Here is a 14602-nt window from a genome sequence, read left to right as displayed (position 1 = left end):
ACCAAGTTGAGCTAACGATTCTGAGAAGCACAGGAGGAGAAAGTCGGTCTTTCTTTGGGCCCTATAAAAAAGACAGGCACTATAGAGGCAGGAACACAAATCTAATCCGGTTGCTCTTTTTTTTTTGTTTGTTTGCTGGGATAACCAAAAGCAACTTGGGGGAACAAACAGTTGATTTGACTTACATGCACGGTCAACCACTGAGAGAATTTAAGGCAAGAACCCCAGGAAGGGACTGAAGTAGTAACCATGGAGGATAGCTGCCTACTGGATGCCCCCTGGCTTGCTCAGCTCTCTGCCCCGGCCCACCTGCATAGGAGGTCTACTAACTACAGTGGGCTGTATCAATTAATAATCATGACTACTCCCCACAGATGTGTCCATGGGCCAATCTGATTGTGATAATCCCCCAGTTCAGACTCCCTCAGAATACTCCTGGCTGTGTAAAGTCGACAGCTGACACTAATAACTAGGAGATACTTTCTAAGAATTCTAAGGATGAGATACTTGTTGGGCTTTCACTGTACCAAGGATATTTTATCTTCTGTACTGTTCTATTGCCAATTAGAAGATTAGACATTAGACATAATCCCAAGGGGCAAGGGGACAAGGGGAATGGAAGAGATGAGGACCAGAGCTTCAAACTCATGCATTTGAATGTCTTTTATCCTCTTAAGAATTTCATGTAGATCAAGTCAGATTAAATCAAAGCCAGGCATAACCTTGAGGAGAAAAGAAAACATTTTAAAAGCAGGAAGTCTTGAGAAGACAAAAGGAGGCAGGTGAAGATCAGTAGGCATCTACGGAAATCTTTTTGAAGGGCTTGCAGCATACTTCCTGCTTTTACTTAGCACCATCTGGCAAGGCTATGTCTTCTCTCTGGAGGCCTGGGACCTTTCCCAATTTAGTTTTACTGCGTGCTCTCAATATCTATGATTAGCATAGACCCCAACAAAGATGATGATCATGTCACTCTCTTATGGCAAGATGGTTTGGCGATGAAACCACATGCATGCATTGTCAAGCAGTGATTCAGAGGGGTAGGAGTGGGAAGACCATCCACATCAATCTCACTGAAGTTTGTTCTTTTTCTTCTAAAGAAAAGATTTTGTCTCTTTCCCCTTCTCTGGGTGCTGACGTATGTCTCTCTTAGGGTCCTTCTTGCTTCCTAGCTTCTCTGGGGTATGTGAATTGTAGGCTGGTTAGCCTTTGTTCTAAGTCTAAAATCCATATATGAGTGAGTATTTACCATGTTTGGGTTTTTTTCTTTTCTTTTCTTTTTTTTTTTTTTTGCTATGTTACCTCACTCAGGATGGTTTCTTCTTGTTCCATCCATTTGTCTGTGAATTTTTTTTTTCCCACTGAGTAGTATTCCATTGAATAAATATACCACATTTTCTTTATCCATTCTTCAGTTGAGGGGCACTTAGGTTGCTTCCAGATTCTGGCTATCACAAATAATGCTGCTATGAGCACAGTTGGACAGATGTCCTTATGGTATGAATGTGCATCCTTTGGGTATATGCCAAGGAGTGGAAATGCTGGATCTTGAGGTGGACGGTTCCCATTTTTCTGAGAACCCACCATATTGGTTTTTAAAGTTGCTGTACAAGTTTGCATTTTCACCAGCAAAGAAGGAGTGTTCTTCTTTTTCTACATCCTCTCCAGCAAAAACTGTCATTGGTGTTTTTGATTTTAGCCATTCTAACAGATATAAGGTAGTATCTCACAGTTGTTTTGATTTGCATTTCCCTGATGCCTAAGGATGTTGAACAATTTCTTAAATGCTTTTCAGCCATTTTAGATTCCTCTATTGAGAATTCTCTATTTAGTTCTGTACCCCACTTTTTAATTGGATTATTTGGATCTCCTTAGCAAATTGGGAGCATGAGGGGCGGGGGTAGGAGGTAGGAGGAAAAGGATGGGTAGAGGAGAACAGGGATCAAGAAAATTGAGGTGAGGGAAGAGTAGAGAAAGAGAGCAAGGAATGAGATATCTTAATAGAGGGAGCCAGTACACAGTTAAGGAGAAATCTGGTAGTAGGCAAATGTTCAGAGATCCACAAGGATGACCCCAACTAAGAATCTAAGCAATAGTGGAGAGGCTATCTTAAATGCCCTTTCCCCTAAAATGAGATTGATGACTACCTTATATGCCATTGTAGAGCCTTCATCTAGTAGCTGATGGAAGCAGAAGCAGAGACCCACAGCTAAACACTGAACTGAACTCCTGGAATCCAGTTGTAGAGAGGGAGGAGTGATGAGCAAAGGGGACAAGATCATGCTGGGGAAAACCCATAGAAACAGTTGACCTGAGCAAGTGGGAGCTCATGGACCCCAGTCTGACACCTGGGGAACCAGACCCCCTGATGGTGGGTGCCAGTTGGGAGGCCTTGGCTATAGTCTATGGGGCCTTTGGCAGTGGAACTTGTATTTGTGTCTAGTGTACGAACGTACTTTGGGAGCCCATTCCCTATGGAGCAATACTCTTTCAGTCTATATATGTGGGGAAGCACCTAAGCCCTGCCCCAAATAATGTGACAGATTTTGATGAACCCCTTGGGAGGACTCATACTCCCTGGGGAGGGGATGGGGTAGGATGGGGGGCATGGGAGGATGGGAGGGAACAGGGATTGTTATGTAAAATAAGATTGTTTTCAATTTAAATTAAAAAAAGCAAAAACAAAAAAGAACCTTTGAAATTGTGTGTGTGAGTGTGCTTACATATGGGAGCATGTGTATGTTTATGCATATGAGCACAGGTCCCCAAAGAGGCCAGAAAAGGGCTACAGTTCCTTTAACTCTGGATGAAATTATGAGCAGCTGATGTGTGCTGGAACAAAACTCTTGTCTTCTGAAAGATCAGTGAATACTCTTTACTGTGCCATCTCTCCAGCCCCATCTACTGCATTTCTAAAAGTACTCTGAATACTAGGGTGGGATTTCGGAGAGTCATCTTAAATGTGCATTGTCTATTTAAGTACCTTTATACGTTTGTCTTTTAATGGGTCCCAGTTTTCAAGGAAATTCCCGAAAATACAAGTCAATCTTCATATGATGAAAGGTCTTCTGGAAGGAAAAAAAGAAAAAAAAAAAAAGTAAAACTTTATGTAAGGTCTGGAAAGTTTAAACATCAGAGCTTAAGTTTCTTCATCTGTGAAAGAAGATGATTAGAATAAATGATTTTTTTTATTGCTTCCAGTATTGCTTTGTTAATGTTAATTATGTAGAATATATTAACATTGAGTACAATTAAACTCAAGGCCTTTTAAGGGTTCTAGTGATGGGAGTGATCTTTGGCCATGCCCATCATCTTGTAAGTGTGAAGGCAGAAGGAGGACCCCTGAGATTTTCAGGCTAATCCTGTCCACATAGTAGGTTCTTAGCCAGCCATTACCACAAAGTGAGTACCTCTCTCAACATTCTTCTCCTAAATAAAGGCTTATCTTTGTCTTTAAATATCATAAAAAATAATTGGCAAACAGGGTTGAGGATTGTGATAGTTAGCTTTCACTGTCAAATTCTTACAATCTAGAATAGCCGAGGAATAAAGTATTAATGTGGTATTATGTTGGGTTGACCTGTGGGCATGTTTATAGGGAATTATTTTAATTAATGTGGGAAGACCCAACCCACTGTAGGTAGAACTATTCCCTGGCACGAGATACTGAACAGTGTAAGAGTGGAAGAAATCAGTATGAGCACAACTAAGCATTCAACTGGGCATGGATAAATTCCCTTTTCTCTGCTTTTTATGATGAAAGGGATGTGACAACCTGTTTGAAATTCTTCTCACAATGATGAACTGTAACTTGGATAGTTTGAATAAGGATGGCTCCCATTGGCTCATATATTTGAACACATAGCCAAAAGAGAGTGAAACTGCTTGAAAGGATTAAAAGAGTTAGGAGGTGTGGCCTTGTTGAAGGAAGTGTGTCACTAGAGGTGGGCTTTGATGTTTCAAAAGCCCATGCCAAGCCCAGTTTCTCTCACTCTGCCTGTGACCCTGATGTAAAGCTCCCAGATAGTGCTCCAAAGCCTGCCTGCATACTATCATGCTCCCACCATGATGATAATGGACTAAACCCCTGAAACTGTAGGAAAGATCCCAATTAAATGCTTTTAATAGTTTCCTTGTTCATGGTGTCTCTTCACCACTGTAGAACATTGAGACAGTAACCTAGAACTGTGAACTGAAACAAACCCCTTTAGCTTTTCAGTTGCTTTTTGTCAAAATGTTTAAATCACAGCAACAGATATTTAACTAAATCAAGGAATAAAATGAAAAGAAGAGATGAATTCTATTCTATAAACTCAACAAAACTTAGGCAACTTTTTAAACCATTAACACAGCAAGGACATTTAATCTTAATAGTTTTGGAAACTCCTCACCCTTCCACAGGCGATACCCCACATAGTTCTTGGGCTTATGTAAGGGTTGGCTGGAATAGAACTTGACATGCAATTATCCATCTATATAAGTTAAGCATACAGAATTTGTGTTCCTTGTGTACAGGCCTCTTTTGATTCTGTGACAGCCTGCTGCACCAGTGGGATTAAAAAAAAAAACATTCTCAAGGTCCCTTTGTGACATATGTCCCCCCACCCCCCAGGGGCATTCTCTGGAATTCTGTGCTGCAACTGCATGCCCTCCAGGGCCAGTGTGGTCTGAACCCTGGATCTGTCTTCTCTTTTTATTCCGCCACCCCCAGTAACTATCCTTGGTCTATAGTGAATTGTTTCCAGTATTTTTTTTTTCAAAGATACTTTTTGGTCTACCTTCCCTGTAGGCAGCAAACCACAGGAGCTGTTGCTTGATTTAATTCAAGAGAACTGAAGAGGAATTTTGTGAAAATATTACTGCCTTAAATAACTTGATATGATCATGATTGAAAGACAATAAAAAGCATAAAAGAACAAGATTCTATTACTGCATGTGCACCTTTTCATTTATTAAAAGTTCTTCTTGTTATGGTTTTAAGCAGTTAGCTAGCTTTCACATATGTAACTTGCCTCATAGCCTTTGTCTACTAAGGTTCTCTCCTTCTAAGCCCACTGAACTTTTTATTCTGTGTATTCATCTGGTGGCATTAAATACATCACTAATGAATAAAAGTGCATTTTGACAGTCCTTAATTATAATACGCAGAAGAAATTGTCAGCTTTTCTCAGAAGGGTTGGGTGATTCCATTCTGTGTTCCACAGATGGACAGAAAATTAAGGCCCATCTCTCTGGGGGAAGGAATGACCTCCCAAATGAGGGCCAATGGCTTATGCATCAATAGAGGTAGGGATCTACATCTGTGACTTGCTGAGCAGGGGGGCAGGCATAGGCAGAAAAATCTGATCCCATTACAGATGTTTGAGAGCCACTATGTGGTTGCTGGGAACTGTACTCATGCTCTCTAGAAGGCAGACAAGTGTTCTTATCTGCTGAACCATCTCAGTGGTATCAATGACTGCAGACTCATGGTTGAGAAAGAGAACACAGAAGGGTTCTGTGACAACTACTACCCCCACAAAAGAATAGCCTAGACAGAAAGCCATCAAAGACAATTCTTAAAAATTATGATAAGAATGCTGAAATGTAGCTCTCCACAATTGATGGCTTTTGGTGGGGGGTGGGGGCGGGGAAGGACTCAGTTTTTTTTTTTTTTTTTGGGACTAGCCTCCTGGATTTGACCATAGTCCAGTGAGTGTATGGATAACAAAAATTGGACTTTTTTCTTTTTTGGGGGGGATACATAGAAATGGGAGGAGGCAGACTTGGGAGGACTGGGAAGTATTATCAGGGTGCATGCATGTAATTCCCAAATAATCAGTAAAAATATTGCTTTGGAAAGTAAAAGGTATTTCTCCACTTTTTAGGAGCTACTCATTACCTATAGTGTAGGTCTTTACAGGCAGCCATATTGTTTAGAGTTCATAGGAGAAGCAACCTGTTCTTTCAGAAGATGTTGTATCAATCATCTTGGTCCCATGGCTCTTACAATCTTTCCATCATGTCTTATTAAATCTTAGGTGTCTAGTACATTAAATCTTAGGTGTAGGGGTTGTGTTACAGATGTCCTATTTGGATCTGAGAACATTGTGATTATTTTTAGAAGTTGTAGATCTCTCTAATTGACTGTCTTCTGCAAAAAAGAAGTTTAGGTGAGGTGAGAGCTGCATTTATCTAGGAGTATAAGAATAAGTATTTAGAGGGTAGTTGGAAACAAATCCTTTAGTAATGTGGTAGTAGTAGGTGCTCTTCAAGGGCCTATGACCTCTCTGGATGTAGGTTCTTGATTAGGTTTACAGTACTATGTGTGAGTTCTCTCTAACTGAATGGTTATGTCCAATTACAGAGCTATTGGTTATCTCAGAGAAATGATTATCACTATTGCATCATTGAGGATATCTCACTGTTCTATTTATTAAAGACTAACAAAAGCTTCAGTGCCAAATAAGAATATTTCCCTTTGAATTGTTGGTCATGGGATCCAAGAGACCCCCAAATATAGGCTATTGCCACTGTTGTTGGTTGCCTGCCAGAACATGAGTGGAAGATCCTGTTGTTAAGGATACTACCCACTTCAGTCATGGGACTTGAAAAGATCAAGATGGTTGTGATTTGGAATCCTCCTCCCAGAGAGCTTGGTCTCATAGTATTAGAAGATATAATCTTCCAAGGGAGAAAATTTATCAGCAGTCCTACCTAACTGTAAATCATGAGAACTACACGTGTGACTGGAACAGCATAATTAAAAATTAATTAAAGCTTGGTTTGGTGGTCCATAACTATAGTCTCAGCATCTGGGAAACCAAGGATGCAAGAAAGGAGGAAATTGCATTTGAACCTGTCCTAGTTACTGTTCTTGCCATGAAGAGGCATCATGATCAACTCCTATAAAATAAAGCATTTAGTTGGGAGCCTCCTTACAGCTCATGAGTGGAAGTAGACAGGCATGGTGCCAAAGCAATAGCCGAGGGCCCACCCCTAGTGACGTACCTTCTCCAACGAAACCAGACCTAAAACTCTCTCAAATAGTTTGGCTCATTGATGACTAAACATTCAAAGATACAATGGGGCCCATTCCTCTTCAAACCACCATAGAGGCTAATGCATTATATATCAAGTCCCAGGCCAACACAGTGAGATCTCATCTCTGAATAAATGAACAAACAAATAAGTGAAGTTGTTTCTACATACAACCTTTCTACATGTGACACTTTGTACAAGTTCCAACATTTGTGATCAAGAGTGGAGCTCCTTATCCTCTCCATATTATCTTTCTCCTTCAGGGTTGCTGTAGGTACTTATACAGCATGAGGATGACTATCCTCAGGGCATGTTACTTGCTAGCATAGTTGCTCAGTGTGTTTGCCCTCATATCCATTTTTAGCAACTAATCTTTATCTTTATCCACTTCTTTGTTAATATAATGTTTTCAGTGAGAGTTAATTTTTTTTTTTTTTTTTTGGTTCAGGTTTCTGAGACAGGGTCTTACTATATATAGCCTTAGTGGGCCTGAAATTCCATGCATAGGCCAGGCTGGCCTTGAACTCATGGAGATCCACTTACTTTTGCCTCCTGAGTGCTAAGGATTAAAGGCATGTGACACCATGCCCCATCTAGAGTTATTTTTAAAAAAAAATACAGTCTTTTCAAAAGTAGATTTATTACACTCTTTCTATATGCTTTAAAGTGTGTACATACTAGTTTTGAGAAAGGGTATATGTAAATTACCACCTTTGCCACAGCTTATTCCGAGCCTCTGAGATGATGGGTTCTTCAATACGGTGGGAATTTATAGCCTTGGTTATATTTGTAGCTACTGAAATTTATATCATCATTCCAGAGTTATTACATATTTGTAGTTTACACATTACATGATATTCATAGTCTTAATTTAATAGCAAACACAGAGTTTCCATGCAGCAAATGGGTATTAAAGTCACGGGAACTATGGAAATTAGATTTACTTGGGCTTCTGTGGTTGCTTGAATTCCACAAGATAAATGCCAGATTATTTTTTTTTATTGCCAGACCCCATACTTAAAGAGACCATGAAAAACTTGGAATTTCCTAAATAACTGTCACAAAGATATAGTTCAATTTAGACCCTAAAAATGCTTTATTATGCAGTTCCCTCTCTTTCCCTGAACACTGTGTGCCTTCCTTTTCTTCCAGCCCCCAGTATTCCTACTTCTCATTTTATTTGCTTCATGTTGGGCATGATATTTAAAATTCGTGACTATGGCTACCCAGACTTAGTATTAAATACACTCTGGTTAAATCTTGTCATCTTAATAGTCTTTTGTTTTCTGGACTAGATTCTTGAAGAATTTCAATTGACATCTGTAAATAAGTGTTTGTAAATCACCTGTTACAAGTTTAAAACTACCCTTGATTGGTGGGTACATAACAAACTTCTGAGATTTAGTCCTCATGCTTATGGTGGCAGATATGATAAACTATTTAGAAAACGGAAGTTGAAAAACACATCTCAGTGTCAGACTTGGTGGCTTATACCTTTAATTCCAGTCCTCAAGAAAGAGAGTCAGTTGGACTTCAGTTCGAGGTCCAGGCCTTTTAAGACTACATAGTATTGAGGTCCTGTCTCACAAAACAAGACAAAACCAACAAAATCCACAACAACAAGCAAACAAACAAACAAACGCAAGTCAGATTATTTTGGCCATGAACTTTCATCAACAATGTTTATTATTAGTTTAGCATATTTACAGGAGGATTACAGATTCTGGAATCAGACTTACACCTATGATTGCTTGTGAATGTGTGAAAGTAAAAAACAAAACAAAACAAAACAAAACAAAAAAAAAAAAGCACTAGAATTAAGAATTTGTGGCATAATCACAAAATAAATAGTTTGAGTCCTGACTTAATACATAGATAGCTTTGACTATCCTATTGAGCCTTCAGATGGTCATATCATATACAATAGAAACAGTCTGTGAAAGTGTAAGGTATGTATATGTGTATGCATGCATCTGTAATACATGTTTATTTTGTCATCTATTACATATATTAAAGTCATACCTATTTCAACGTCTGTCACTCACCGTCCTAGCTAATTTTTAAGCCGACTTGATACAAATTAAAATCATCTGAAAGAAGGGAATCTCAGGTAAGAAATAGCCTCCATAACATCCAGGTTGTAGGCAAACTTGTAGGGCATTTTCTTAAGCACGGCTTCCCATGGGAAAACCCTTAGCCTCCTGTGGCTGTAAGGAAGCAGAATGAGTATGCCATGGGGAGCATGCCAGTAAGCTGCTCTCCCACAGGGCTGTTGCATCAGCTTCTGCCTACATTTTCCTTCTCTGCTTGAGTTCCTGTCTTGACTTTTTTCAAGTGATGTGGAAGTATAAATACAATAAACACTTTCCTCCCCAAGTTGCTGTTTCATCACAGCAATATAAATCCTTACTAAGACACCCACACATCTACCACCTATCATAAATCTATTTATCTCTGTTTATGCCTTTGTTACCTATCCAACTATCACCTATGTTTCTATCACATATGAACACATCTTATTACTGATTTTTCATATATATTTAGTATGTATGTCTATATGTATGTATGTATGTATCTATGTCTATTTATCTAATCATCACATCTATAGACCTAGAATACACATATTTGCACACACATATTATAGAGGTAACCCTTCCATAGTTATCCAATACCTGGCTGTATTTCATAATAAAGTTTATCTATAAACCTTCTTTCTGTTTTTAAGATCATAAAGTGAGAATCCATTGAAGTCTCCTCATTAAGAGATGAAATGGAAATAACACACATATGAATACAGAATGAAGTGGCACAGCAGCCTCTTTGTCTACCAGGAAGGACGGGGAAAACTCCAGACTAGGTCACTAAGTTGAGGTATCAGGAAGCCTTCCATGTCCAAGAGGGGCATGTGATCCCCCTCTCTTGCTTTTTAAGGGGTCATGTATCCTCAGAGAAAACCAAGCCCATCGGGCTGACCCACTCCATTCAATCAGTCATTAGACTGAATGGCCAAATCCGCACAACAAGATCCTTAATCTAATGGGTGGGTGCAGATATTTTCCCCCTAAAGAGCCATACTTTATTCATATTACTTGCATTGAATATACTATTAACATTAGCCTAATTTTCACATATGCGTTTCTCATTAGTGGGAAGATAGCATATATTCAGTCTTCCATGCTATAAGTTTAATTTTTTTGACATTATGGTGTTTTTGGCATACTCCTTTGGAGAAGCTTATATTTTAATCTATAAATATGTGATAGAATCAAGTTTCTGCTCCTTTCCTTATTGCTATATTATTTTTAAATTAAGGAGTTTGGAGCTATATAAACATTAATTTCTGGTTGACCACCTTCCAAGGTCATATTATTTTTCCTTCAATTAATATTACATTTGAAAATTTGCATATCTCATAATGTCATTGGATTAAATAGAAAACATGTGATTAACTCCATTGGTAGCCAGATCACTGTTCTTGGTACCTTATTAACATATAAATGATTCAGTTGAAAATGGAATGTATTCCCACTACATTTAGTCTGAATATGCTTAAAGCCACCTCTTAGTAACATTTTCCATGTATTTCTTTCTCTAACCCTTGACTCTCCATTTGTGTCTGAGTGTGTGTGTGTGTGTGTGTGTGTGTTACTTGTTACTTGTTCTTGTGAGAACCTCACTGGTAAATATTACTTTTTTTCTTTGATTCAATTTTTCATCATGTTTCACACAAAAAATGCTCTACTAACTAAAAACAAAGACTCAGAGTCAAGAGAGTGACTCAGTTCTGGTGCTTTTGCTGTAGGCACTCTGTCCTTAATTGCAGGGACTGAAGGTGGGCTGCCACTGGGAGCTACAGTATGGCTTCTATATATCAAGGACTAGTAGCAAAGAAAGGGAGAGGTAGGAGAGTGAGAACAGAGAAAAGGAAGAACTTGTGGAAAGAAAGCTTGCGACAATAAGTATGACAGGCCAAAGTAGCTAGACTCAGTACACATACAGCATTGGAGTTAGAGTTCAGAATGCAGAGCTCTGAAAAGCCAGTTAAACAACTATACGGTCAAATTTCATGACAAAAGTCAATGAGATGAAACTAATCATCAGTGTACTGATGTAAATGAAGTTATGTTAGCCTCAGCAATAACATGATTCATCCTTTTCTTTTTATGGTCAAGAGGCTCTTGCTAACAACTGAAGTGTTGGAGAAAGTTCAACTTAGAGATGAATGACAGTCCATCAAGGAAATGTAACCCTCTAAGCAGAAACTACCTCTATGAAAATGACTTTATTGGACATTTCATGGTTCTGGATCCCTTTCCTGCTTTAAGCCAACTAGTTCAGTTCCAAGGACATAACTGCCCTGTAGTGAATTCTTGTTAACTGAAATGATACTTCCAATTATTCTTGCTTCTCAAAAATGTCTTTTAGGAATACTTTCTTTTGAGACAAGCAATACAATTAAAGAAAATGAGTTTTCTTTTAAGCATTTTTATTTGAAATATCAGTATGCAGGATATTGTCATGGAAACATTTTTAAAAAAGGAGAGGAAACTTAATTATTTAGGAAAGAATTGGGAAATACCTTAAAAGCCTTGGAGGAAAGTACACACTGACATTATTATAAAAAGTAAGAAATGAGTAGCTGTACACACAGCCCCTCAGGTGTTTGGCATTCTCAACTGCCTGAAATAAATTAAAAACCAGACATAATTAGAAAATAAGGCTACTGAGCAGGGGCATCCACAAAAATGCCTTTAAAAATACCCACACAAAAACTGAGGATGAATAACCAACTATTCAAATATATGGTGCTTGCTTTCAAAACCAGTATTTTGTTTCATGAAAACAAAGACACATGAGGACTTATTAAAAAATATAGAGGAAGGCTGGAGAGATGGTTCCATGGGTAAGAACTCTTCCCCTATGATCTGAGTTTGAGTCCTACACCCACGTTGCATGAATCATAATTATCTAGAATTCTAGTTCTAGAGGCTATCATCTTCCTGCCTCTAAAGGTACACACACACATAAACACACACACACACACAGAGACACACACAAACACAGAATAAACATACACATATGGCATAAACACACACACACAGGGCATAAACACACACACACACACCATAAACACACACATACATACACATCCATCAGTGTAGTGAGATAGTCCTTCTGTGGCACTGACCATGCCCATTGGGGGTGGAGCCATGGGTGGAAGTGACCTGTGGAAGGAGGTCGGAGAGAGAGCCGGGAAAAGCTCTCTTGCTGGCGTGACTCGGACAGGAGAGCATCAGGTGGAATTCCCTGGTGTTCATCTGTCTAGGTTGTAAGTTATTTCTCCATGAATAAACATCTATTCGGCTTATTTGTTTATCCTGATCCTTATTTAACCGTAATACATCAGTAAAATTGAAAAGCAAATATAAAAAAAGAGAAATTCAGGGCAAGCCAGACATAGTAGCATATGCTGGGGCTGAGACAAGAGTTGTCCTCAGTTGTATAAGTTCCTGCCTTTCTGGGATACAAACAACACCAACAACACCAACAACAAAAAGACAACATAAGAAACCACACAGGGGAAAGTAAGAACACTTTATGGATGGACGCGGAGAAAATGAACAATAAGATCCAGGAACTGGAAACTGAAATTAGTATCAATGAAAGCTACTTTTCAAAATATGGAAGGATGGACATTGTATGAAAAGAATAAATACTAATGCTAATGCAAAAATACTGGTTCTGAGCTGCATGGGAAGATAGAAATGGGATGTATACCTGCAGTTCTGAGCATGGAACCTTGGTCATGTTTGAAAGCTGTGGTAAGTAACTGGTCAGTCTAGGGACAAATACATTTGCTACATAAAAATACCCAATATCTGTAAAACGCTTCACTCTTAAGAAATAGATCAGTTTACTCCATTTCTTCTGTTAAAATAATAATGAAGAGTGCAACATGTTTTAAAATTTTTTTTTATATGAGAGTTGAAATGAAAAGTTTCAGAACTTGAAGTATCAAATCTCCACTTGTGTGAAACTTATTAATCCAAATAACCCCCTTGCAAGGCCTACTCATGCCTAGAACTACATTTGGCTCAATATTGGTAAATTAAAATCTGTTTGTTAAGTAACTGAGCTAATTTTATTATTGTTTCATTTTACCCATCGTCTCATTTCGCACAGATAAAAGCAGCCCAATTTTCATTCTTATTACTACATCCCGTCTTTTCTATGTAACTAATTTAATGGAAGGTCATTTAGAAAAATGTTTCAAAGAAGGATATCATCACTTGCTTTTTCAACCATTAAAAATTAGAAACCAAGTTATCAATAATACATTATTCGTTCATCTGGAATCCAGAGCTTTGGATGCTAATGGGAATTACAATAGTAATCCCCCGTGTGTTAATATACTGCCTGAAGAGTCAAAGGAGAAGAAATGCAAATGGAGAGACGCTCCCACAGTCAAAGAGTTTGGCCATTTCCCATTTTTATCTGCTCAGAGCACGCAGCCAAAGGCTGCCTACATTTTCTTATCTTCAGTTTCATACCTGAGTTGGATGCAGTTACTTGTTTTTTTTTTTTTTTTTTTTTTTCTTCCATTTTCAATGTGTGATTCAATTTTGAGAACTTCTTAAAAATAGTCTGGGGAGTGTAAAAATCCTCGGAGCGGGGCCAGATTTCCTGGAATTAATATGCTCTCTTCCCTGCTCTCTGTTACACATGACTGCCATTGACATTTCTTGTGTACCTTGTCCTACCCATTACTAATGTGCCACATGATGCCATTGTACTTTCACAAACACTGCTTCAAGTGAGCTTTACGCAAGTAGATTTCTCTTTCATTTCTTGTGTGGTGATCTTGGTAGGGAGCTGTGGTCACAATACAGCACAACAAACAGAAGCGAGTAAAATTAAATTCTAGAGGGTCAGTGGCTTCTCAGTGCTGCTGGGTCCTTTGTGTTTCTGCTGGTTAAAATTTGTGTACATGTTGTTTTTATTCCTCTGCTTATATGTAACCCAGAAGAAGAGTTTGCTTTGAGGATTAAATTTCACCTCCAGTGTTCTGGGACACCCTGTGTTATTCATTTTAGGAAATGTTTGGAAATTTTAGAAAATGTTTGCAAGAATTCACTAATTATGACAGGAGATGAAAATATAGCTGAAAGATAATTTTTTTTGTTTGTGTGATTGTATGTGGGAAGGCATGTCTAGATATTGCACAGATATTAGTAAAGATCTGTTCAAAGTGATGTTTCTGTGGCCAGCAGATGCAAGTCTTGAAAAGGCTTCTATCTTGAGATAAACACCTTGACTATGATGATGTTTCCAAGTATCCAGGGAATATTGCAAAGCCCTAACAGACTTAATATTCCATAGACTTAACAGTGCTATGTAGATTTTCAGGCATTTTTCTTATTAGGTAAGTAACTGTTTGCTTCAAATATGGGATGGCATATATGAACTCCAAAATTCAGATAGAACAAATGGCACTGCTCAATGAAACCAAAAGAGATCTATGCTAATTTAAAAGACTAAGTCACTTAAGGAAATATTCTTGGTGTGTTCTGGGGACTCAGGT

Source organism: Phodopus roborovskii, unplaced genomic scaffold (assembly GCF_943737965.1).
Source record: "Phodopus roborovskii unplaced genomic scaffold, PHOROB, whole genome shotgun sequence".
NCBI lineage: Eukaryota > Metazoa > Chordata > Mammalia > Rodentia > Cricetidae > Phodopus > Phodopus roborovskii.
This window is presented reverse-complemented; position numbering follows the sequence as displayed.